This window comes from Oryctolagus cuniculus, chromosome 2 (genome assembly GCF_964237555.1).
Source record: "Oryctolagus cuniculus chromosome 2, mOryCun1.1, whole genome shotgun sequence".
NCBI lineage: Eukaryota > Metazoa > Chordata > Mammalia > Lagomorpha > Leporidae > Oryctolagus > Oryctolagus cuniculus.
The window spans coordinates 29226305-29253969 of NC_091433.1; the positions used below are offsets into that span (position 1 = coordinate 29226305).

The 27665-nt window shown below is 38.6% G+C and overlaps 1 non-coding gene and 1 pseudogene across 1 annotated transcript; both read right to left on the reverse strand.

Annotated features, from left to right (window-relative positions):
• Positions 1 to 31: 31 nt before the first annotated feature.
• Positions 32 to 25727, reverse strand: LOC100349058 (glutamate--cysteine ligase regulatory subunit pseudogene; annotated as a pseudogene).
• Positions 25435 to 25541, reverse strand: LOC138848851 (U6 spliceosomal RNA). The gene has a single exon (XR_011386997.1). It is a non-coding gene; the product is annotated as a U6 spliceosomal RNA (small nuclear RNA).
• Positions 25728 to 27665: the final 1938 nt, after the last annotated feature.

Consider the following 27665-nt stretch of genomic DNA (forward strand, 5'->3'; position numbering starts at 1 on the left):
GTAGAGACAGTAACCAGATTTTTACACATCTCTATTTTATCTTATAGTCAAGGGAAAGACAGATTAGTGGGTTTGATCCCAAGTCATAGTTAAAAGAGTCCCTCCTTTTAGCTTGTAAAATGAAGCCTTTGGGTTTGATACTTCCTCTGCATTTCACAATGACCAAATAGTGTAGCAGCCACGGTGGCACCCAATCCTGTGCTCAAATGCCAGAGATACTTTCCAAGAGCCTCTTGGAAACTTGCTTGAGAAAGTAGTTCTTTTGGATCATTATGAGTCAACAGCTGTATATCAAGTTGTTTAGCAAAAGCAGTCGGATCAGGTGGCATCACACAGCAGGAGGCAAGGTTGACTTGGTTAATGTTGATAGAGCTGCTCCAACTGCCTTCTGTCCAGATCAGAGGTCTCTATGGCAACAATCTTTTTTGCTTCCTACTAGGCTTTCTCATTCCTCCCAGTAGAGCAGTAAATGTTCCAAGGAGAGATTAACTCCATAATCAATAAGAGGTGAAGTAAGGATTACAGAACGCAGCTATGCAACTCCAAGGATGGACGGAACAGGCCATGTCAACTGCATTTCTAGTTGACGATGAAGAGTTTGATCCAACAAGGAGCTGTTTTACAGAAACTTTCATTTCTTCTCTTTTTCTGTCGGGATTTATCTTCTTTGCTGCATGAGACACAGTGCAGTCCAAGACACCTAGAAACTCCCTCATCAAATCTGGGCTGATTTGGGAACTGCATTCGTTCAAGGTCTTCTGGATACAATCTCGAAGCTCCTCGCTGTGCATGGATGGGCACTTCTTCCCGCAAGCGGCCCCAGTCCAGCAGGCTCCCCATCTGCAGGTGCAAGGTGCAGGCCAGCGCCAGGAGTGCCTGGCCAAGGCTGAGCAGCTGACCTTGCCCATGGTAGCAGTTGCCATACGGGGCCCAGCAGCCACAGGGCCGCAGGTAGCTGGATGGGTGTCTGGGTGGGCAGCTGAGGCAGTGCTCCCGCAGGATGTGGCGTGGAGGGCTGGAGAAGGGAGCACGAGGCTGCCACCCCCTCGCCAATGCCTGGTCTGTGCTCCACTCAGCAGATTGAGGCCAAGGCGGCTGAAAGGCTAGCCCGGTAGGAGCCGATGATGGCTGTGGCTGTGGCTGTGGCTGTGGCTGTGGCTGTGGCTGTGGCTGTGGCTGTGGCTGTGGCTGTGGCTGTGGCTGAGGCTTCAACTACCGCAGCAGCTGCAGAGAGTTGACTCCAAGTTTAGGGAGTTTAGGGAGTTCCGGGAAGATAATCACCATAATTTCTTTATCCAGTCTTCAGCTGATGGGCATCTGCTTGATTCCATATCTTAGCTGTTGTAAATTGAGCTGAAATATTGAAAAAGGCCACCTTCAGTTTCTAGAAGCCACTCCAAATTCCTTGAAGCTATCCATGTTTCCTTGAGAAATGACCTAGCCACAGCATAGCCATTTAATTCAACAAATGTGCAACCAGGTTCTCTAACTCCACAGCTTAGGGAGGAGGCTTATGTGTTGTTGATAGTGACATTCCAATGCTTTCCTACACACAGCAGCCTGTTCGTGAAAATGACATAGAGTGACTTTTGCCTTGTTCTATTAGGAATAAGAGGCGAGTCACTTTCATAGTCAAAGATAAGGCAAACATAAGTGGTGAACTTTAGTTGGTGAGAATAATTGGAGGCTATCCTAGTCTAATCTCCACAATAAGAAATGTTACATCTTACCATCTGAAACAGACTCAATGGAAAGGTTTTTTCAACTTTATGTACTTTAACATTTTTTTTTCAACTTTATGTACTTTAACATGTTTTCTATTGACTTGAAATACCAAAAGTTTTGAAATATTTATTAAATTGCAGCTATTTTTATGTTTTATTTTTGATCTCTGAAAACTAGTCAATCAGATCATTACTGTATCTTACATAACTTCTCACACTGATACTCATTTTCTTGTGCCTCTCCTCTTGCTCAATATGAATAGAATTTGTTTCTTTTCTAATTTAAAGTTATTAAGAAAGTAATTCGATGTACATACATCCATAATATATTTTCCTGGTGAGAGTCCTGTGTTGAAAAGAATGCTTGGAGCCAGTGCTGTGGTGTAGTAGGCATCCCATATGGGCACCATTTCAAGTCCCAGGTGCTCCACTTCCAGCTCCCTGCTGATGGCCTGGGAAAGCAGAAGATGGCCCAAGGGCTTGGGACCCTGCACCTGTGTGGGAGACCTGCATTAAGTTTCAGATCAACTCTGGTCATTTGCAGCCATCTAGGGAGTGAACCAGCGGATGGAATACCTTTATCTCGGTCTCTCCCTCTCCTGAAGCCAGTAACCAGGAGCCTCCTCCATGTCTCCCATCCTGATGCAGGAGCTCAAGGACTTGGGCCATCCTCCACTGCCTTCCCAGGCCACAGCAAAAGTGGGATCAGAAGTGGAACAGCTGGAACTCGAACCAGCACCCACATGGGATGCAGGCACTGTAGGTGACAACTTTACCCAATACACCACAGCGCTGGCCCTGAAGAAACTATTTTTAACTGTTAGTAATTGTTGACAGATAATTGCAACTTTTCAACACCTAATTAGAGGTGTTGTCACAACTAAAAATATGTTTTTCTCATAACTACAAAATATATCTTGCATTATAGTGGGCTTTGTGCTGTTAGCACTATTATGATTAGTCTATAGGTTAAAGAAGCAGCTATCCAGAAAACCTAATCATGAATTAAGTTTACATAAATTAAAAAAAGATTTTGATATAAGCTTGTATTTGAAATTTAATTTTTTCTCTTAAGTATATTATCCTTTTTAAATGACTAAAATATTAAGATTACATATTTGTTGACAGTCAATTTTAGCAAAGCTCACAAGAACTTCCACCCTACCCTCCTCCCTGCCCATGCTCCAACCCTTTCTTCCTCCTCCCTCTCTCATTCAACTAATCCGTCATCTAACTAAGCTATCCATCTGTCCATCATGGTTAGTGCTCCAATCATAAAAAGAATAACACAATCAGTAAATGTAATGATTGAAAAAGGTAAACAAAGAGAAGACAGTCATAGCTCTGTTTTCAAAGTTTTTTGTCATGCAATTAACTATCCAAATCTACTTTTCCTTCAAAACTCACATTAGCTCTAAAATGCAACTAAACTAAAGACAATAAGCTTAAAATTACCATTTTAAAAAGATTTACTTTATTTACTGAAATGCAGTTATAGACAGAGAGGAGAGACAGAGAGAGTTAGATATTCCATCTTCTGCACTCCCTAATGGTCACAAGAGCCAGGATTGGCCAGGCTGAAGCCAGGAGGCAGTTGACAGGGTCTGCCATGCGGGTGCAGGGCCCCAAGGACTTGGGTCTTCCTCTGCTGCTTTCCCAGGTACATTACAGGGAGCTGGATTGGAGAAGTTACGACTTCAACAGGTCCCCATATGGGATACTGGCAGTGCAGGCGTCAGCTTAACCTGTTATGCCACGATGACGGTCTGTAAAATTATCATTTTTTTAAGTCAGTTTCACCTAAAAAGGATGTTTTCAGAAAACAGTTTGCATGTTTTATAAAGCAGAGAAGAGGCATATCAATGGATATTCTCGAATACAGCATTGACAACTTGAACTTGTAAGCATATTTTAAAACATTTATTTATTTATTTGAAAGGCACAGCTACACGGAGAGATGACTGGAAAGAGAGAAGAGATAAAAAGAGAATAAAGAATCTTCCACCCACTGGTTCATTCCCCAGATGGCTGGAAGAGCTGTGACTGGACCAGCCTGAAGCCAAGAACCAGGAACTCCAAGCAGGCCTCCTACATGGGTTCAGGGGCCATGCAATTTTGCCTTCTTCTGCTGCTTCCCCAGGCACATTAGTAGGAAACTGGATCAGAAACAGAGCAGCTGGGGCTTGAACATCCTCACAGGTGACAGCTTAACCTGCAGTGCCACAACGCCGGCACCTCTAAGCATATTTTAAAAACATTTTACTTTCAATTTCTAAAATAAATTTTAAATGGTTTTTTTTTTTAACTTTTATTTAACAAATATAAATTTCCAAAGTACAGCTTTTGGATTACAGGGGCTTTTTCCCCCCATAAGTTCCCTCCCAACCACAAGCAACTCTCCCATCTCCCACTCCCTCTCCCATTCCATTCACATCAAGATTCATTTTCAATTACCTATATGTACAGAAGATCAATTTAGTGTATATTAAGTAAAGATTTCAAAAGTTTACACCCACACAGAAACACAAAGTGTAAAGTACTGTTCGAGTACTAGTTATAGTATTTTTAAATTTTATTTTATTTATTTATTTATTTATTTTGGCAGGCAGAGTGGACAGTGAGAGAGAGAGACAGAGAGAAAAGTCTTCCTTTGCCATTGGTTCACCCTCTAATGGCTGCACTGTGGCCGGCGCACCGTGCTGATTTGATGGCAGGAGCCAGGTACTTATCCTGGTCTCCCATGGGGTGCAGGGCCCAAGTACTTGAGCCATCCTCCACTGCACTCCCTGGACACAGCAGAGAGCTGGCCTGGAAGAGGGGCAACTGGGATGGAATCCCTGCCCCGACCGGGACTAGAACCTGGTGTGCCGGTGCTGCAAGGTGGAGGATTACCCTAGTGAGCTGCAGCGCTGGCTAGTTATAGTATTAATTCACATTGGACAACACATTAAGGACAGAGATCCTATATGAGGAGTAAGCGCACAGTGATTCCTGTTGTTGACTTAACAATTGACACTCTTGTTTATGGCATCAGTAATCACCCTAGGCTCTTGTCATGAGTTGCCAAGGCTACGCAAGCCTTTTGAGTTTGCCAACTCCTATCTTATTTAGACAATGTCATAGTCAAAGTGGAAGTTCTCTCCTCCCTTCAGAAAAAGGTACCTCATTCTTTGATGGCCCATTCTTTCTTTCCACTGGGATCTCATTCATAGAGATCTTCCATTAGGATTTTTTTTTTTTTTTTTGCCAGAGTTTCTTGGCTTTCCATGCCTAAAATACTCTCATGGGCTCTTCAGCCAGATCCGAATGCCTTAAGGGCTGATTCTGAGGCCAGTGTGCTCTTTAGGACATCTGCCATTCTATGAGTCTGCTGTGTATCCCACTTCCCATGTTGGGAAATTTTCTTCTTTTTTATTCTATCAGTTAGTATTAGCAGACACTAGTCTTGTTTATATGATCTATTTGATTTAATCCTATCATTATGATCAGTTATGAACTGAAACTGATCACTTTGACTAGTGAGATGACATTGGTACATGCCACTTTGATGGGACTGAATTGGAATCCCCTGTCACGTTTCTAACTCTACCATTTGGGGCAAGTCATCTTCAGCTTGTCCCAAATTGTACATCTCCTCCCTCTCTTATTACCACTCTTATATTTAACAGGGATCACTTTTCAGTTAAATTTAAACACCTAAGAATAAGTGTGTGTTAATTACAGAGTTCAACCAATAGTATTAAGTAGAACAAAAAAAAAACTAAAAAGGATAAAGTATTAAGTTGTTCATCAATAGTCAAGACAAGGGCTGATCAAGGCACTGTTTCTCATAGTGTTCATTTCACTTCAACAGGTTTCCTTTTTGGTGCTTGGTTAGTTGTCACCGATCAGGGAAAACATATGATATTTGTCCTTTTGAGACTGGCTTGTTTCACTCAGCATAACGTTTCCCAGATTGCTCCATTTTGTTGCAAATGACTGGGTTTCATTGTTTTTTACTGCTGTATAGTATTCTATAGAGTACATGTCCCCTAATTTCTTTATCCAGTTTACTGTTGATGGGCAATTAGCTTGATTCCAGGTCTTAGCTATTGTGAATTGAGCTGCAATAAACATTAATGTACAGACAGTTTTTTTGTTTGCCAAGCTTGCTGGTCCTAGTTTATTTGCACTTAATAAATAACATGACTTCTGAAGGAAAAATAGATTTGTTTTAGATACTCTTGGCATATTGTACCTGATTGGTTTTCCTTTAAAAAGTGTTTTAAATTCATTAGTGTCAGGATTATTTTGTTATCAAACTTGAATTATTACACTACACACAGGGTTAGTGAGCCAAACTATTTTCTTTTTTAAAATATTTATTTATTTATTTGAAATTCAGAGCTACACAGAGAGGAGAGGCAGAGAGAGAGAGAGAGGTCTTCCATTCGCTGGTTCATCCCCCAACTGGCTGCAACTGCTGGAGCTGTGCCGATCTGAAGCCCGGAGCTAGAAGCTTATTCTGGGTCTCTCATGTAGGTGCAAGGGCCCAAAGACTTGGGACATCTTCTACTGCTTTCCCAGAACATAACAGAGAGCTCGATCAGAAGTAGAACAGCCGGGTCTCAAACCAGTGCCCATATGGGATACTGGCACTTCAGTCCAAGGTGTTAACCCACTGCACCATAGTGCTGGCCCCAGAACCAAACTATTTTCCTTGCAGTGAAACCCCAGGGGAAAGCTCAGGAGTCCACACTGTATTAACATTAAGAGTAAAATTATATTGAACTTGTATCAGCTCATAAATTGCCAAGCCATACCGCAAATGATGCTGTTTGTATGTCTAGGCTTTTAAGAGCAGTTATGTGTCACATGTAACAAGAAAACATTTTTTTTTTTCAGGGAAATATCTTCCCTATTAACCAAAGAAGTTTTAGTTTTTTGTTTTTGTTTTTGTTTTTGTTTTTAATCCTCCATTGCTGTGTTATTCCTGACAAAATAAATTGGAAGATTCACAGTAAATTAAAACCAGTGAAAATTTAGGACAAATCTTTACATTTGAAATCCATTAGGTCAGCGCTGTGGCTCAATAGGTTAATCCTCTGCCTTGCAGCGCCGTCACACCAGGTTCTAGTCCCGGTCGGGGTGCCGGATTCTGTCCCGGTTGCCCTTCTTCCAGGCCAGCTCTCTGCTATGGCCCGGGAGTGCAGTGGAGGATGGCCCAAGTGCTTGGGCCCTGCACCCGTAAGGGAGACCAGGAGAAGCACCTGGCTCCTGGCTTCGGATCAGCACGATGCGCCAGCCGTAGCACGCCAGCCATGCCGGCCATTAGAGGTTGAACCAAAGGCAAAAAAAGACCTTTCTCTCTGTCTCTCTCTCTCACTGTCCACTCTGCCTGTCAAAAAAAAAAAAAAAAAAAAAAAAAAAAAAAAAAAAAGAAATCCATTGAATATAAAAACCAGACTATCTCATGCACCTACGTAGACACATGCATACACACACAAGAAGAAAATTGGTTGACCTGAAAAATATGGAGAAGGATTTTGTCACTTTGGATTTACATGCATGTGATAATACTTCACAAAAATTAGGAACATTATTTTGTTCAAATGTTTGCATAACGTGAATATCCTAGGAAAGTGATTACTTTTGGAGAAAACTGAGAGACAAGGGCTGCAACAATGATACAGCAGGTTAAGCTACCACTGATAATGTCATCATTGCATATTGGAGATCAGTTTCTGTGCTACTTAACCAACTTCTGATCTAGCTTCATGTTAATGTACCTGAGAAGCTAGTAAAAGATGCCTAACAAGCCTGAGCCACTGATACCCATGTGGGAGATGATGAAGGAATTCCTGACTTCTAATTTATACCTGATCTAGACCAGATTGTTGCCGCCATTTATGGAGTGAATCAATGAAAGGCAGATCTCTCTTTGAGAGTCCCAATGTCCTTAGCTTAGTTTTCTGCCTTTAAAATAATAATATATAGAGAAAGTAACTTTATAAATATTTGGATATAATTTTCATATGGAAACAGATGAAAACATACTAGGAAATTGAGGATAAGATATGATTAGCAAATGAAACATATACAATTCGAATGTCCTAAGAAGTTAATATATGTATTTATTTATAGATTAGAAAGATCTGTGGAGAAAAACTCTGAAATAGAAGCTAAGAAGATGACATTTACACAGAAATACTTCAACATAAAAAAGTTTGCAATACATAGTTTAACACATCTAACATATGTGTAGTTATAATTAAAAGGGAGAAAAAATTGTGGGAACAATTTTTGAAAAAATAGTGAATTTTAAAACTCCCCAATTAATTGAAGTCTGTTTCAATTATGCAATGAACATGAATTATGCAAAGGTTTATCATTAAATGAAAACTAGATGTAAAAATATCAAACTAAAACTGGTGAAAACCACAGATAATAAAGAACAAATCTTAAACACAGTCACAGAAGAAACACAGCAAGAATAACATTGACAGCAGATTTCTCACAGGAACAATGGTATAAAAAAAGTATGGAATAGCCATAATATGAGAAGTGAAAATGGAAAATTTATATTTCTATTAGCAATGGAACATCTTTCAACATAGTGACATTAGAAGGTCCTGATGATTTCCAGGATGGAGAAAAAAGGTGGCAGATGCTTGTTTGGGAATTCCGAAAACAAAGAACAAATGAAAAGTATAATGTGAGTCAATATTAAAATTATCAAGGAAAAGAAGAGTTAACAGACTTTTATCTGTAATTTTTTCAAAATTCAGGCATAGTTTTTTTTAATAATACACATTTTCCTTGTACTTTCTAAAAATATTTCACAGACTGGAACATCTCAACTACTAATGACTAGCTAGAAAATAAAATATTTGGAATACGATATTTAAAAAGTTGTTAAAATGAGACCATTAGGATTGGCTCTGATTCAATACAAATGCTGTCTTTATTAAAAGAGAAAATTTGGACAAAGAGACCTGGAGTTTTATGTGTACAAATAAAACAATTTTGTTAAGTCACAAGTAGAAGACAGTGTTCTGCAAAGCAAGAAAGAGGTCTCAGGAAAAATAAATAATAAATAAATTAATTAATTAATAAAAAACAGAGTGTTGACACCTTGACCTCGTATTTCTATAGTCTGTGTTCCTTTGTTATGGAAGCCCTACCCTAGCAAATTAATACAGAATAACTTCTAGAAAATTGACTTTCAAAATCATTTATTTGATGGTGGAATGAGAAGAGTAACAAAGGACTGAAGCTGAGAAATTAATATAGAAAGAAGAGTCTTTAAACAAAACGAATTATCCTGAGAAATGAGATGCAACTCAAACATTAAATGTCATTTTTACTCCACCAAAGTTGAAAATTTTTCACTGAGAAAATTCAAAATATGTGTGATAAAGAGACCTGCGACTGACACTTCTGGTTTGCCCTTTGTTTTTGTTTCATTTTAGTTTTAATTTCATTTTTCCTCTTCTGTTCTCTTTCCAAAATAAGGAATTGACTCACTGAGGCGTGTCACTGAGGGTTCTGTGATGGCTTTTGGCTTACAAAAAGGCTCCAGAGTCCTTAAGAGTGTTTTCCAGTCCTCATTTCATCCCAATTTCTGATCCATCTAACTTGAAGTCTGCATGTATACTCCAGGTGAGTTTCTTGCAGATTTACAAAGAAACATAATTGAATAAAAGAACATTGGCAAAAAAATCTAAGAAGCAATTCTTGACCTTACACAAGTAGTCTTCTTCTCAGACAACCACAGTCCTCATTCATTTCACACATAAATCGTATGAGAAAACTACTCTTGATACAGACCCTCGCCTTTATTTAAAGTGCATCATGAAAAGTCACTTGTATTAAGCACCTAAAGAGATTATTTTAAAAGATGGAAAAGGGGAACAATGGATCTTTTGTGAAAAGGAGTAAGCTCTCTTATTGTCTAACATTTTGAAAAAAAAAAAAAGTCCAATCCGTTTTGAATTTCTATTGTACCTCCTTTCTGGGTAAAATAGTTATGAGTAGATTTTCCTAATAAGATCATGCCTCATGTTGAATAATTACTAGGTTCTTTTTGTCAGTTTGAAGAAATCTGGAAAATCAGAACATCACTTTGGGTATGCTCCAAATTCCCTATGTTATACTCTCAAAACTCACAATTTCATCTCCCTTGCGTACCTGTCAGTTGCAATCTTGTATAATTAAATGAGGGTACAGAGATACAAAACAGAAGAGTAGGACAAAGCATCTCATAGGCTGTGTGTAAATTTAGGGGGAACATGCATCTTGTCATAGACAAGGAGGGAATGCTCATCGTCACAATGTGCAGTTTCTGGAAACATGCTCTATCTACATAAGGGTCCCTCAGACTAAAGGCCGTAAGTTGTTAGCATTGGCCATCTGACTCAGGTGAACTCAGTGAAACACCTAATTTTGCCTCTATAATTGGTACACAAAACTAAATATCAATCTGGAAGCTAAACACATGTTTCCTGGACTCCTGTGGTTTTAGTTGGAGAAATTTATCCATCCTGTTTTGTGTCACAGACACAAATGATAGAACCAGGCCGAATGATCTCTGAAGGTTTTCCCAGATCTAACATTCTGAATTGTTCCCACTTGTTTCATCTTTCCATCTAAAATCACTTTTTATAGATCAACATCATCCTCCCTGAATTAAGGAAAATATGCATATCGAATTCTAGTGCCTATGTGGAGATTCCTGCGCTTCTGAGAATAGAGAATTCTCCTTCAAAAGTAAACTATTACTCCTCCCTCACAGGTTTGGTGCCCTGGGATTGTGCTCTGGCTCCTCCAATCAGGTCATCTGTTGAAGTTGTCTCTTTCATGTAAGTAGTTCAAAAAAAAAAAAAAAAAAAAAAAAAAAAAAAAAAAAAAAAAAGGGAAAGTGGAGCAGCTGTTCCCAGAGAAGAGGGCACTGCAGACATCATTCAAATTGATTCTAATTCCTCCTGAGTGATCCATTGAAGTGCTAATGATGCATGTTCCTTGCCTCTGGCCTAAATGTTCTGAACTTTGCTTCCTCTTTTAGTATTGCTCTACCTCACAGTGCAAAATAAAAATAATAGCTGTGGCCCTTCCACAAAGTAGTTTTGCCATTCTTCACATGGCAATTACTGTAGGAAATTAAAATAAAAGAAATCCTACAATGCAGAGTTATTTTTCTTATTTTAATAGCAAAGATAAGTGACTACCTTCCTAGAAACACTCCCCACAACTACAACCCCACAACATTGACATTATTGACAGAAGCTTTTTGTTTTCCTCAAGAGTGATTTTTGAGTGTATAAAAGTCAATTCAGGAATTTCATCAATTAGAATCCTATTTATAAAAGTTATAGTTTCAAATTTGACCTTTTTCATGGGCTTTTAAATTTAGTTTGTGAATCTTAGGTGGTACATGAACTTAGCATATTTTAAGAAAATTTGATATTGATTCATTTTATGCTCACCAAAAACCAGTTTTAAACTTCTAAGCAGAATTTATATAGTTGATTTCTTTTTCAACAGTTTTCTGATTTATAAATAATCTAATTATCAAAATAAATTTATGGATGTGAAAATTGAATGTATAAATGCAATAAGCCTAAAATTCTCCTTGATTATTAAGAACCACAGATACATTTAAAAATATGTTTAGTGTCAAGTGAATTACTCACATCCATATTTTAGACTTGTATTATTAAGCAGTTAGTCTAAAAAGCTAAGTTCTCCTAAAGATCTTAAAGTATATAATTAAACAGTTGTTGTTTGGTTTGCATTTTCTTCTTTGTAGTTTCCAATTATGCATATGTTGGCTCCTCTTTGCTTATTATGTAGTTACGAGTTTCTTAAAATAATTGTCATCACATTTGAAATTTGTCCAATATTTGTCCTCACTTTTCCAACCTGTATTTTGATAAAGCAATCTCTATTGCTTTAATTATTCTTACATTCTTCATAATTTAAACTGAAATCTTTCACTTTTGATATTTTAATTTATTTTTAGATTTATTTATTTATTTGAAAGCCACAGTTACAGAAAGGCAGAGGCAGAGAGAGAGAGAGAGATCCTCCATCTGATGGTTCACTCTCCAGCTGGCTGCAATGGCCAAAATGGGCCCATCCAAAGCCAGGAGCCAGAAGCCAAGAACTTCTTCCAGGTCTCCCACTTGGGTGTAGGGACCGAAGCATTTGGGCTATCTTCCACTGCTTTCCCAGGCCATGGCAGAGAGCTGGACTGGAAGTGGAGCAGTCAGGCCTTGAACCAGCACCCATATGGGATACTGGCACTGCAGGCAGTGGCCCCATCCACTAAACCAAAATGCCAGCCTCCTGATATTTTCTTGTCCTCTATTCTCTTTTTGTATGTTTGTGTGCATGTCCAACCATTTCATCTAGAGCTTCAATAATAATGTATAGATATGTTTTATTCTTAAAAAGAATTTAGAACCATTTAAGAATATTAATTTATAACTGTTATCTCTTGTGGGTACATATTTTCCCTGTGGATATGTGACCTGGAGAGAAATTGTTCAGCTTTTTGTGATTCCTTTTCTCTTTTCTTTTTTTATATTTTGTGTATCATCTTCTCATAAACTTTTGCAAATGTTTTACTACTTTTTCACTTTTCTACACTTAAATGTCTTTATTAGTCATTAGCAGGGCGAGCAAGAGAGAGAGAGAGAGAGAGAGAGAGAGAGAGACAGCGAGAGACACAGAGACACAGAGAGAGAGAATCTGCCATGTGCTGGTTCATTTCCCAAATGACTACAGTAACACAGTAACTGGATGTGGGTCAGGCCAAACCCAGGAACCAGGTACTCCTTCTGGTTCTCCCACCTGGATAGCAGGGGACCAAGGCCATCTTTCTCTGTCTTCCCAGCAAGCATTATCTGGACGCTGGATCAGAGCATGGTATCCAGGACTCAATCATCCCTCTCATATGGGATGCAGGAGTTGTATATAGTTGACTTTCTGTACCACATCCTAGCACCTATCATTATTTTTCACTCAATCATTTAAAATAGTTATAATCCATTATGTAAACATTCTAGTCTATTACTGCTGTACTTATTCAATAAATGCTCATGGTAGCAAGAATTTGCAAGGTATTATTTAGGAAATGATTAACATGAAAACTGAGGTGTCTGCTCTTTTGAAATGGTTGTAATTAAGGTAAATTAGTTGGATCTGGTACAGATTGGATTGGAAAACTGAGTAAATCTAATTGGATCCAAAATACTCTTGAATGTGTTCTTTGCTAATTTTTTTCTGTTTAAAAAAATCTTAAATGCAGAGAGACAGAGAAAGAAGAGAGACAATGGGAAATAAAGAAATCTTACATCAGCTTTTTACTCCCCACATGTAAACAGCTGCCAGGACTTGGCCAAACTGAAGCCAGAAACTCAAATGCAATCTGTGTCTCCCATATGGATTGCAAGGACCCCACTGCTGAGCCAAGCCATCACCTGCTGCCTCCCTGGTATGCATTAGCAGAGAGCTGGAATCACAAGCAAAGCTTAACCTGAACCCAGGCACTCTGGCTGGGGCAGGTCCAGGCCAAAGCCAGGAGATAAGTACATGGATAGTAGGGTCCAGGAACCTGGGCATTCTGCTGTTCCCTGGCCATTATTGCTGGCTTAACCCACTTTCTACTAGTAAAAGGACATGCTTTCATGCTCTTTTTAAGTCAATCTTTAGTTGTTATTGATAATTATATTATTTATTTCCCATTGGTGAAAGGTAATTTTGTTAAAACATGGTTAAAGATGGCTAAATGTTTTTTTTGCTGGCATTCTTTAGGATACATTGAATGTGTTTTATGAAATTTGTTTGCTAGTTTCTGCCTAAAAGAATTTTGAACAACTCTGTGTTTTTGAACCATAGGAATTATTGTTTTAGCAGTCTCATTCCTTCCCCTTCCTTGCCACCCATTCCCAGACTGGGTTTTTTGTGAATTTCATGCATTTTTGATTTATGTATGTACAGATTGGTATTTAGTTAATGACTCAAAGGTAACCCTATACAAATATGTGGAACTCTGTCTACAGTGAGTTCTTCCCCTCCTCGATAAATTCCAGTGGGTTCAGTCCTTTGGAATTCAGATCTCAGTCTCACACTCAGAGAACATGACAGGATCCAGTACCCAAATCATATACTGAAAATTGCAATTTTAGCGCTCAACTCTCATGTACTATTTATCTTAGGAATTGTTCTTGTGCTGTTTGTTGCCTGATATGTGCAAATCGGTTGCCTTCTAACTTTAAAAAAACTATTTATTTGAAAAGCAGAATAACAGAAAGAGAAGAAATACACACACACACACACACACACAGAGAGAGAGAGAGAGAGAGCTTATATTGCTTGCTCACTCTCCAAATGGCTGTGACAGCCAGAGCTGAGCCAAGCTAAAGCCAGGACCAAGGAGTTCTATCTGTGTCTACCTTATGGGTAGCTGGAGACTAAGTACTTGGACCATTTCTCATTGCTTTCCCAGGTGCATTAACAGGGTACTGGATCAGAAGTGGAGTAATGGAGACTCAAACTGCATCTCCTTTGTGGTATGCTGGCACCAAAAATCAGTGGCTTAACCTGCTGCACCACAACGCTGGCCCTTCTAAAATTTTTCAAATAAAAATTAGATACAGTGATGATGTACAGTATTATGTTTTCCATATGTGTATACTGTGGAATGGCAAAAATAAGCTAATTCACATATGTGTGAGTTCATATATTGTTTTGTTGTGGAGAGAACATTCAAAAACTACTTACTTAGTATATATGGCTTTTCACACATTTTGCCATTTTTTTATTTAGTTACATTAGAAAAGGAATTCTAGGCCTTGATACTCTCTTATGATCAGAGTGGAAGTGCTGTACATCACTTTAGTATAGTTTTTAGTTTTACAATTTTATTCCTAAGACTCAAATATGACAACTCCCAATTGGCACTACAATGGTTATCTAATATCTGTGTAAGAAGATCTGAATTTATTAGTTGAGTTTACAATGTCCTTCAAAATCTAGTTTATGCTTGTATCTTTAGATTTTATTCTTGTTAAAACTAAATTTACCTAGATGGAATCACCTGAGGTTTAGCAAATGAATCTGGGGCCTTTTCTCTGTAAGCCCATTTAACTCTATTTAACATTGCATCACTCACCATCTTCCAAAATCTCTTCTGATTTCCTTTTTTAAACACCTTCAGGATACAAATTTAATATATAATATACATTTAGTGTTTACAATAGTGGCCTTTACCTAACACTACAATGGAAGTTGAATTCAAATTTTAGGAACTGATAACTTGCAATGTTGAAACTGATGAATCCTTCCAGGATGTACATCCAGAAGACTTTCTCAGTTAGCTATTGCTATATTAAAAAAAAAAAAAAAAACAACAACAACAACAAAAAAAACCCACACAACAACAACAAAAACAAAAAAAAACCCTCACAGAATCATGTGCAAAACCCATTAGTAATTGTAGCATTTTTCATGATTCTCTGTGCTGCAGCCAACTGACTTGGCCGTAGCATCCACAAGGGTTCATTCCTCTGGTGGGGGTTTGGTATAGACTGTCAGAGAGCATCTCAGACGGGGCTGTCAAAGGAAACACTTTTATTTTAACTGCTTGGACTCTGTATGTGGCTTGAGCTTTTCACACAGTAGTGGCTGAGTTCTAAGAAGCATGTGATAAAAACTGGCAGACCTTTCAAGACTGGATTTGAAAGTCCCAAAATGTTTCTTCTAACACATTTCTTTGTCAAGGGCAGTCACAAGGCCTACATGGATTGAAGGACAGATAAAATAATCTTCACTTGTTGCTGTGAGGAACGGAATAGAGGCACACAGAGGGAAGCAATTGTTGGGGGTCATAGTTTGAGACAAGTAACCACAGGAAACTAGAAGTCATATTCTCTGACATTTCTTTGCACAGTTCTATCAATGTAGTTTCCTCTCTCTCTCTCTCTCCTTCTCTCTCTCTCTCTCTCCCTCCCCTCTCTTTCTCTCTCCCCCCTCCTTCCCTCCCCTGTCCCTCCCTCCTTCCCTCCCTGCCTCCCTCTCTTCCTACCTACCTCCTTCTCTCTCTCTGTCTCTATCTCCAGCTATGTGTTTGGAATGTGAAAAACCAAGGATTAAGGATGTTGACTGACTGTACCAACCTTTACTCCTGGTGTGGCAGCCCCATATCCATTCTTATCTGTTTGAAGCACTTTCCTGCTCTTTCTTTTAATTTTTTTTTTATTTTTATTTTTTTTGACAGGCAGAGTTAGACAGAGAGAGAGAGAGAGAGAGAAAGGTCTTCCTTTTTCCATTGGTTCACCCCCCAAGTGGCCGCTATGGTTGGCGCATTGCGGCCAGCGCGCTGCACTGATCCGAAGCCAGGAGCCAGGTACTTCCTCCTGGTCTCCCATGCGGGTGCAGGGCCCAAGGACCTGGGCCATCCTCCACACTCCCGGGCCACAGCAGAGAGCTGGACTGGAAGAGGAGCAACCAGGACAGAATCTGGAGCCCCGACCGGGATTAGAACCCGGGGTGCCGGTGCCGCAGGTGGAGGATTAGCCTGGTGAGCCAAGGCGCCAGCCTCTCTCTCTCTCTCTCTTTTAAATTAAAGTATGCAATTCATGTATTTCCTGTTTCAAGAGCATAGTGATACTTCCCACCCTACCTTCCCTCCCACCCATGTTCCCACCCATCTTTGTCCTCCTATTCCCACTCTTAATTTTTACAGAGATCAACATTCAGTTTACTTTATACTTACAAGATTAATCCTACATTAAGTAAAGAGTTGAACAAATAGCATGATGGAAAAAAAACACTGCTCTGCAACAGTCCAGACAAGGGCTGTAAACAATCACAGAATCTCAGTGTCAGTTTCACTCCTATGCGTTACCTTTTATGTACTCTGTTAGTTACCAAAGATGGGGAGAACATATGGTATCTGTCTTTTTGGGGCTGGCTTATTTCACTAAGTATAATGGTTCCCAGTTGCAACCATTTTGTTGTATCTCTCTCTCTCTCTCTTTTTTTTTTTTAGGTTAGTGTCTGGTTAAACTTTATATTCTCAGATGTTATTACAGATCTCTATCTGTGAAATGATTTTTCTCTCCATTTGTTCAGCTTCCGTCTTTGCTCTAATCTTACAGTTTTCAAGAGTATTATTTACCATTCTTTATCACAAGGAAAAACATTATCAGAAGATATCAAAATGAACTGACACTAAAATAAACAGTTTCAAAAGCATATTTGACCTAGTGACAAAACTATAAATAAAATGGTTTAAAATTTGTTATCTGATCCCTTCCAGGATCTCTTGGTATCAACTATAAAAGAAAACTACTATTCACGTTTTTCTTTCTTTTTTAACCATAACTATAGAAAATGGCAAATCGCAGACCTCTGATATTATTTGTCTTGAGTATACAAGAGTATTTAAATATAATGGGAGGGTGGGCATTAGGTGTAGCGGTTATGGCACGTGTTAGGATGCCTGTTGCCACACTGGAGTAGCTATGTTCAAGTCATGGCTCTTATTCCTAATTCCAGGTTTCTGTCTGTTCAGACCCAGGCGAGAAGCAGGGATGAAACAAATAGGTTAATTCCTGCCACCCATGTGAAAGATCAGAACTGAGTTCCTGGTCCAGTTGCTGCAGTCATTTAGGAAATGACCCAGAATATGAGAACTCTTTTTGCCTCTATCTATTTATCTTTCTGCCTCTACAATTATGTGTATGTGTGTATGAAAGAAAATGATTTAACATATAATATGTATATGTAAGCATTATATATGTATGTATTATATTTATATATATAAACAAGTGATTTAAAAATAAATATAGTGGGAAATCAGTTATTACATTCACAATTCAGGAAAATGTTAAAAATATGCTTTTATATGAAACAGACACATGGTTTTCTTCACTTTAATTGTGATCTCACTGTACATGTATGGTTATTTATAATTATATGCCACCTTATACAATGAAAGAGAGTGATGTGCTACCCAAAGGAACTTTTTCCAGATAGCATAGATTATTATACTTCTTGTATCTACCCATTTTTTAAATCAGATTTATCTTACTTTCCTAAACTACTGGTTTTACCTTGCTGCTCAAGTAAACACAAATATTAGTTAGGCTGTTCAGGTACAGACCCACATTTATATCAGGTGGAATATTGTCTAGCAAGATTATAGAAAAGTAAGTTAAATATGACTGTACATTATATAAATTCATTGTTGCATATGAAAATATGTTATGACAGGCCGGAGCCACGGCTCAATAGGCTAATCCTCTGCCTGCGGCGCCGGCATACCGAGTTCTAGTCCCGGTTGGGGCGCTGGATTCTGTCCCGGTTGCCCCTCTTCCAGGCCAGCTCTCTGCTGTGGCCAGGGAGTGCAGTGGAGGATGGCCCGAGTGCTTGGGCCCTGCACCCTCATGGGACCAGGAGAAGCACTTGGCTCCTGCCTTCAGATCAGCGCAGTGCACCAGCCGCAGCACACTGGCCGCGGCAGCCAATGGAGGGTGAACCAATGGCAAAAGAAGCAAAGGAAGACCTTTCTCTCTGTCTCTCTCTCTCACTGTCCACTCTGCCTGTCAAAAAAAAATATATATGTTATGACACCTTCTACCACTTCTAAATCCATGCTAATGACATTAATAAAGACACAGATCCTTTCCATATTTCTTCTGTGCTCTCCAAAGCATATTGCATCTCAATTTAGCTCCCATCATAAGCACAGTATGGCAATAATAATTCATGGTATCCCTGTTAGAAGTATAAGATACAGCAGAAAAACAGGGTATATTTCTTTCACGTATTTCTATTTTTGGAGAAATAAATTTTCTCAGCTGTCATGTAACAGATATTTCTTCAGTGGTTCAAAATGGGTCAAGTTATATTCCAGAGAACATGTCATTGAAATGGTTGATATTGACTTAGACTATTTACACTTGTCCATATCTATGTTCATATGTGTGCTAGTGTGTTTCATCAACTTCCAGGGAGTCAGTTACTATTATCTAAAATTATTATCCAAAAGTCCATATTTCACTATTTGCTAGCTATACTTGTCACTGATTAGACTCTTACTCACTACTAATTCCAACTAAAAGTGAAAATATACATTTATCAACTAAATTTGTAGTTTGTTAGCCAGCAAGGGGTTGAATTTGACATGGAATTTGGTTGTTGCAATTAATGAATTGATGAAAGTGTGTGAGTCAGCTAAAACACTGGTTAGAAATGCCTTGATATAAACTATAGAATCAAAAAATACCACCATGGGAAGTAGAAAGGTGACATGGAAAGTGGTGACAAATGGGTGTAGACTTCTAGTCACTGAAGAATATCTCAATCAGTAAAATGGCCATCTAAAATTGTTAAGAATTTCACAGTCTATAAAAATATAATGTATTCTAATATTGATATGTGAAAATGTTTGAACACATTTTTTCTTAAAATATATAAGAAACATTCACTCAAATATATAAAAATCCATGTGAAATTACACGTTCTTAGTTAAAATTGTGCATGTTTCTAAACAACAATTTTAAAGATTTGTATAACATCTAAAATGAATATAAGTGAAATATTGAAAACAATTTGTTTCAAATATACTTCAGAATTTTAATCAAAGACTGCTGAAGAATTTGCTGAACTGATATTCATTTGGGTGTTGAAAAGGGAATAGCCCAACAGTAAAGCAGATTTTGAGGTTAACTGATGACCTACATAAAAATATCCAGGAACTTTCAATGAATATCCAGGCACTGTTCCTCTCTTTGAGCTTTGGAGATTTTAGAAATGCCTTAAAGATTAACTATACAATCAAACAATGAATGTGACATGGAAAGAAAAAAAAAGTTAAATGAAAAGAAGTGGTGACAAATGGGCATTGATTTCAGGTCACTGAAGTATATTACTGGTATATATATATGCACATATATTAAAAAGTTATATATATTAAAAGTTAGCTTGATTACATCTGTATCTACATAATGTACATAAGTATTTACATTTATATGTGAAAGTTGGAATTATTTCCTGACATTTTCCTTTAAGATTCAGAAGTTGTTCTCCATAGCAGTGATATGTTGCAAAGGGGCCATTAAACAATCAGTGCATAATGCCAGCCTCAAGATCATTTCGTCACTCTTTTTTTTTTTTTTTTTTTTGACAGGCAGAGTGGACAGTGAGAGAGAAAGACAGAGAGAAAGGTCTTCCTTTGCCATTGGTTCACCCTCCAAAGGCCGCCACAGCCGGCGCGCTGCGGACGGCGCACCGCGCTGATCCAATGGCAGGAGCCAGGAGCCAGGTACTTTTCCTGGTCTCCCATGGGGTGCAGGGCCCAAGCACCTGGGCCATCCTCCACTGCACTCCCTGGCCACAGCAGAGAGCTGGCCTGGAAGAGGGGCAACCGGGACAGAATCTGGCGCCCCAACCGGGACTAGAACCCGGTGTGCCAGCGCCGCTAGGCGGAGGATTAGCCTAGTGAGCCGCGGCGCCGGCCCATTTTGTCACTCTTGATGTCTACTAACAAGAACCATGCTGGAACCTCAGAACATTACAGGTTTCTGGATAGACCACCCACTCCACTCTGACCTCCAACATCCTTAACTCACTACCATTCTTTGTCTTAGGAACATGAAGCATAATCTCATTATGCCATCTATATAATTTTCTGTCATTTAGCACAAGAATTTCAGTTCTCCAGGCTTACTTTTGTCCGAATATACATTGAATTTCTTGACTGTATATCCCATCCTCCACAAACCTATGAAATGCTTGCACTGAACTAGCTGTAATGTAGAGTCATTCCCTAATGAAACTTATTATACGTTTCTCCTCTTTGATTAATCGTATCAATGTTTAAGGTTTATTTTATTTATTTGAAATAAAGAGTGACAGATAGTGTGGGGAAAACAGAGAGTGAAACCACACATCCACTGGTTTAGTCCCCAAATTACCACAATGGCTGGAGCCCAAACTCCATCTGGTTCCTCCATGTGAGTGCTGGAGCCCACATACTTGGACCATCATCTGCTTCTTTCACAAGCACATAAATAGGTTCTGGATCAGAAGCAGAGCAAACAGGCCGGCACCATGGCTCAATAGGCTAATCCTCCACCTGCAGCACTGGCACCCCGGGTTCTAGTCCCGGTCGGGGTGCTGGATTCTGTCTTGGTTGCTCCCCTTCCAGGCCAGCTCTTTGCTGTGGCCCAGGAGTGCAGTGGAGGATGGCCCAGGTCCTTGGGCTCTGCACCCGCACAGGAGACCAAGAGGAAGCACCTGGCTCCTGGCTTCGGATCAGCACGGTGCGCCGGCCATAGCGCACCAGCCGCAGCGGCCACTGGAGGGTGAACCAACGGAAAAAGGAAGAGCTTCCTCTCTGTCTCTCTCTCTCATTGTCCACTCTGCCTGTCAAAAAAAAAAAAAAAAAAAATTAAAAAGACAAAAAAAAAAAAAAAAAAGAAGCAGAGCAACCAGACTCAAACGGGTGCTCTCATATGGGATTCTCATTTTACAGACTGTGGCTTTTTTTAACCCACTGCACCACAATACCCTCTTTCCCCTATCCTGATTTTTTATTAAAAAGAAGTATTTAGTTTATTTACTTGAAAGGTGGAAGGGAGGGAGGGAGAGAGAGAGAGAGAAGAGAGAGAATTTCAATCTTTTTGTCCCCAAACTAGGATCAGCCTCAAGTTGCCTAATTTAATGAAGAATCAACAGTGTTTTATTCTCTCCATACCTCTTGTTTTAGTGAAACTTGAAGTAGGATAGTTTTCCTCTTTGTCCTCCGTGTCTCTTGGAAATTGCTCTTTCTCTTCCCACCAGAGAAATTCAACCAACTGTAAAATCAAACTCCACCACCAACTTTTCTTGCTTTTTGACATTATCTGTTGATCCTTGGGTCACTTTCTATCATGATCTGGGGAATTTATCTTGCTACAGTGATATTCTCTCCAATATGACCTTTATTAAATTTCTTTTTGAATTCAATTTCCAGCTGAATAACCCTTTGCTAACATTTCTTCTCAGTTCCTCAATGTTATATATTTCATTTATCAGGTTCTCAACCCAATTTCAGCCATTCACAGTCAAGATTATGTCTTAGATGTACTATTATCAGTAAAACCAACTATTATATAAACTTAACGTCAAGCAGCAGACTTCTCAGCTACAATATCCCTGTTTGTAATTTTCTTCATCATATGTGCTTTCAAATTTATTGGGATTTGCAAATGATCAATTCCATGAATACCTTTTTCATTCTTCTGAGCTTTCTTTGTGTATTTGATCTCATGCTCAGTCATCATTATGACCACTCTTTTTTTTTTCTTTGCTTTTTATGTGGCACTTTTATAATCCTGAATAAATTAAAATCCTACCCACATAACATCTGCAACCACAAAGAGGAATGTAAATCACCCAATCATTGTGGTAATTCTCAAGTTAAATTTATGATTCTTTTTTGCAAGTGATCCTCTCAGAGATGAAATATTTCCTTAGGTCTTTCAACTCCTGAGTGTCTTTAATGATCGTTCTAATGCTTCTCCTTTTCTATATTCTACACCCTTTTCCTTATCTTCAATTTCACAATATCATTTGAGAAAGATGAATGAATCACAGGAAAAAATTCTAAAGCTCTTCTACCTTCCTGTACCAGTGACTTCCCGGAATCTTCTGCTTTTTCTAAAAGAAATGAACAATCTTTCCTCCCAGTGAAGGAATGCTTTGGACACTAAGGACACAGAAGTTTCCCAAGTAATCTTACTGTCTTCTTATGGGATTTTCAATCTCCTTTCTATAGAAAAACTCTCAGCATCATACAGAGCAAATGTTATTCTCCTAACATAAATAAGCATTTTAATACTTAACTTTCATGCCAGCATTTCCTTTTCTTTAAGTTAAAACTTATTAAAGAAATTCTCTATGCTTGATCTCTATAATTAATCTTCCAACATTCTTCAACTCACTTCTCTCATTTTAATTTCCTGAATTTATTTTAAATATTTGCAGTAAGGTCACCAGTGTCCTCCAATTGCTACATATAAAGAGCAGTTTTCAGCACTTTTTTCACTTAATGTCTATATGTCTTTGGTATATTTGACTATGTTTAATATTTTAAGCATTTTGTCTTCCAGAACAGATATGTCTTGTGTTATTTTTTTTTCTGCCTCTCTGAGCACTTCACAGTTTGCTAGTTCTTTAATTCTTTGTTAGATGTCCAAAATCAATCTTTGGTCATTTTTTTTTTTGTGCCTATATTTCCTTACTTTGTGATTTCATTCAATATTCTATCTGCATGACCTCTACGTGCTGAGATATGCCATATTTATTATGCCAAACATACCTCTTTATTAAATTCAAATTGATAAATTACATGGCTATTCACTGTCTCACAGATATCCAAATTCAACTTATATAGCAATGGGGCCGATGTTATGGCATAATACCTAAAGCTGCAACCTTTGATGCTGGCATCCCAATGGGTGCTGGTTCATATCCCAAATGCTCCAATATTAATTCATCTCCCTGTTTATGACCTGGGAAAATCAGCAAAAAATGACCCAAGTGTTTGTGCCCTTGCCCCCCCTAATGGGAGACCTAGATTAAGCTCCCGACTCCTGGCTGTGGACTGGCTCAGCCTTGGCCATTTCTGCCATCAAGGGAGTGAGCCAGCCTATGGAAGAACTCTTTCCTCACACCCTTCTCCCATCTCCCTCTTTCTCTGTAACCATGACTGTCAAATAGATAAGTAAATTTTTAAAAAATATGTGCTGTACATTGAGGCTTAATGCTATAACGAGTACTCAAACAGTATATTTCACTTTGTGTTTCTATGGGGGTGCAAACTGTTGAAATCTTTACTTAATGTATACTAAACTGATCTTCTGTTAAAAAAAAAAAGGAATTAGCAATTCCCAACTTGACTTTCGCTGGGATTAAACATGACAATAGGTCTGATCTGATTTCATCATCATTTAAAAAATCATCTATTATTTTTCACTTTATATTTCTGTGTGGGAGCAAACTGTTGAAATCTTTACTTAATGTATGCTAAACTGATCTTCTGTATATAAAGAGAATTGAAAATGAATCCTCATGTGAATGGAAGGGGAGAGGGAATGGGAAAGGGGAGGGATGTGGGTGGGAGGGACATTATGGGGGGGAAGCCATTGTAATCCATAAGCCGTACTTTGGAAATTTATATTCATTAAATAAAAGTTAAAAAAAAATGTCTGCAGCAATGACCTCCTAGTATATATGCTGTATTCCTAAAATTTTTCCATATTAATAAAAGAAAGCTCAAAAACAAATCTTAGCATCTTCCCTGACTACTACTAGTACTTCTCTTCCTCTTCCTCTTCTTCGTCCTCCCCTTCCCCTTTTTCTTTTTCCTTTCTGTCTCTCCCTTTCTCTCTCTCTCTCTCTTCTCTTCACTACACAACATATACAATGTATCAATAAACTTATTTGGCTATAATTTCTGAGTATGTTCAGATCTGATCATTATTATTTTTTGCCTCCTTTGTGCTAGTACTGCCATCTCCTACTGGCTTATTGCAATAACTGCCCAGTTTTCCTAACTATTGATGCTATTGAATTCTTTCCATGTATTTTCTGCAGAGATCAGTATTTTGTTAAATATATTAACCAGAAAATACATCATGTCACGAATTTGTTGAAAACCCTTAAATGTGTTCCCATTTCACTTGATAAAAGAAAAGCACTTGTAATTGTCAAAGCAAAGCTGTACCAAGGTTACATAGGCGAAAAGACTGTACTCAAGGTTATTCCAATAGAAGAGAACTAAACTCCCTCCCTTGAAATAAAGAGCAAGAAAGATGTTAAGTATTAGGGTGAGCTAGTAGAAAAGGAATTGAGGATGTTAAGCCACCTGTATTTGCTAATTGGCTTCATTTAAAGGAATAATAAAGTTCTCATTTCTTTTTGACAGAAAGTTAGTTTGCAACTTGGAAAAGAGTACTCACCAAAGTTGGACCCTTACCACCCCAAAGAAATGGGGTCGTAAGTGTGTCCTCTTCCCTTATGATTACATTTCAAAAGAAGTGCTCCCGGGTCCTTGAGAAATATATTCCTTGGTTAAAGCAGAAAAAAAAAAAAAAAAAGGAGACTGTACAAAAGGGCTCACATCTCAAAGGATCCGGAGAGAATTTCTAGTTTTCTAAAGTAAATGATGTAAGGAGATATAATTCAAGGATGTAAAATCAGGTAAAGCTTGTCCATAGTTTAATTCAACTGAAGGAAATTTTCTGTCTGTCTTACCTACAGTGATTTATTTTTTTTTTCTTTTTAAAAATCTTTTTATTTATTTATTTTTTTGACAGGCAGAATTAGACAGTGAGAGAGAGACAGAGCGAAAGAACCTTCTGTTGGTTCACCCCCCTAATGACCGCTATGGCTGGCATGCTGTGGCCAGCACGCTGCGCTGATCTGAAGCCAGGAGCCAGGTGCTTCCTCCTGGTCTCCCATGCGGGTACAGGGCCCAAGCACTTGGGCCATCCTCCACTGCCTTCCCGGGCCAAAGCAGAGAGCTGAACTGGAATAGGAGCAACCGGGACAGAATCTGGTGCCCCAACCGGGACTAGAACCCTTGGGTGCCGGTGCCACAGGCGGAAGATTAGCCAAGTGAGCCGCAGCGCCGGCATGAAACATTTTTTTTTTTTATCTTTTATTTAATGAATATAAAAATATGGAACGCTTCACAAATTTGCATGTCATCCTTGCGCAGGGGCCATGCTAATCTTCTCTGTATCGTTCCAATTTTAGTATATGTGCTGCCGAAGCGAGCACGTCCTACAGTGATTTATAAAACATACAGTGGTAGTTCTCCATTGGCCCTGACCTAATATCTTACTGCATTTTCTTTAACTCTTGATGCTTTGGCTTTCCTGGCTTGTTTACTGTCTCTTGAATATCCCAAATGCGTAAGTCTCCAGAGTTGTTGCACTCACTGTCCCATCTGCCAAAAGTGCTCATGGACTGATAGTTATGTAGGTTGCTGTCCTTCATTTGTTTGTTCTTGCCTCAAATTTTATTTTCTCTTTGATATATTCTCAAGTTTAAGCTACCTAAAATTCCATTTTTGATTCTTTTTAGCATGTTTCCTGCATTTATTTTGCAATAATTTTCTGAAATACCATCTATTCTAATTATTTGCTTTTCACTCTCTTTCTATACAAATAAAATGTAGTTTTGATAATACTGGATATGCAGTAGATATTTAATGAATGAATGAAAGATGTAGATATTGAAATGGGAACTCTGATTCAAAGTTCTAATACTTTTAGTAACAATGTGATTGTAAGAAAACTTCTATAGTTGGCAGATTTACTTTACCCATTTAAAGAAAAGAAACATGACCTAGAGACTCCTAAGTGAACTACCAGTTCTATGATAGTTAATCATTGATAAACTTTAATCAGTGTTGCACATGAAATGTTTTAAAATGAAGTTAAAGAAAAAGCAAAATTAGTTTTATTTGGGTGCAGAATGAATTTCCAGATGGGGACAAGTCCAGGTAGACAGAGCCATTGTTCCACTAAGGGAAGATGATCTTGGGGTCATCTTCAAGGATCTATATATTGGCACCATAATATCACTATTTTAACAAAGTTGGGAGAAAATAATATGTGACTGTAATAATATATCTAGTAAACAGTGGAGACCTTGTTTGAAATTAACCTTTCTGGCTCCAAATCCTATGCCAAGTCATGATTATATAAAACAGTATATTAACCGACTTTGATAATTTATTTCTTAAGCTGAATACTATATTTTATTTACTATTATTATTCCTGTGATAAGAAGTAGGTATTTATTCAGTCTTCTAAAATGCATGATTTTGTATATATATATGTTTTATAAATTATTGATTTATTGCATATATATGTGTGTACATATATATGGATATATACTTATACAGGAGGATACATATATATGTATATAAACTTATACAGGAGGATCCTGTAGTTTCCACTTATGTCTCTGAGTTTGAATCTTAAGTATGGTCTGGGATGGCACCTGGGCATGTGTAGATCAAGTTCCATAGAAAGACACCCTAAAATAAAGATTCATGCACAAATAGGTTATTAAGAAAATACTCCTACAATACAGTGAAAGACTATGCGAAAGTAGGACAATAAACAATGGAGAACAAAACAAGGAGTTTATTTCTAAGAAAATCTATGTCAAAAATGAGCTCCAGAGTGAAAATTCACCTCAGGGAATATGAATCCTAGAAGCAAGTGAACTGGGTTTCATAGCCCTACTCTGAAAATCACTGAATGTAATAAGTAAAGTAAATGTGAATTCTCTTGCACTTGGGGATCTGTGTACATGCAAATGATATAGCTCTAGTGGCTCGAACAATTCCTCATACAGTGACATGCGGCCATCCCTGTGAAGTTGAGAAATAGACACCCAGAAATGCGAACAGGGATCCATGGGAATAGTTTCCTGGAAATATCCCAAAGGAGAAGCTATGCCATAGAGTCTAAAAGTTTCCTTGCATTATAGAATATAGCAAATAGTTTATTTATTTATTTATTTGACAGGCAGAGTGGACAGTGAGAGAGAGAGAGAGAGAGAGAGAGAGAGAAAGGTCTTCCTTTGTCATTGGTTCACCCTCCAATGGCCGCCACGGCCGGAGCGCTGCGGCCAGCACACTGCGCTGATCCAATGGCAGGAGCCAGGTACTTCTCCTGGTCTCCCATGGGGTGCAGGGCCCAAGTACTTGGGCCATCCTCCACTGCACTCCCGGGCCACAGCAGAGAGCTGGCCTGGAAGAGGGGTAACCGGGACAGAATCCGGCGCCCCAACCGGGACTAGAACCCCGTGTGCTGGCGCCGCAAGGCGGAGGATTAGCCTATTGAGCCGCGGCGCCGGCCGCGAATAGTTTATTGATATTATAGTGAG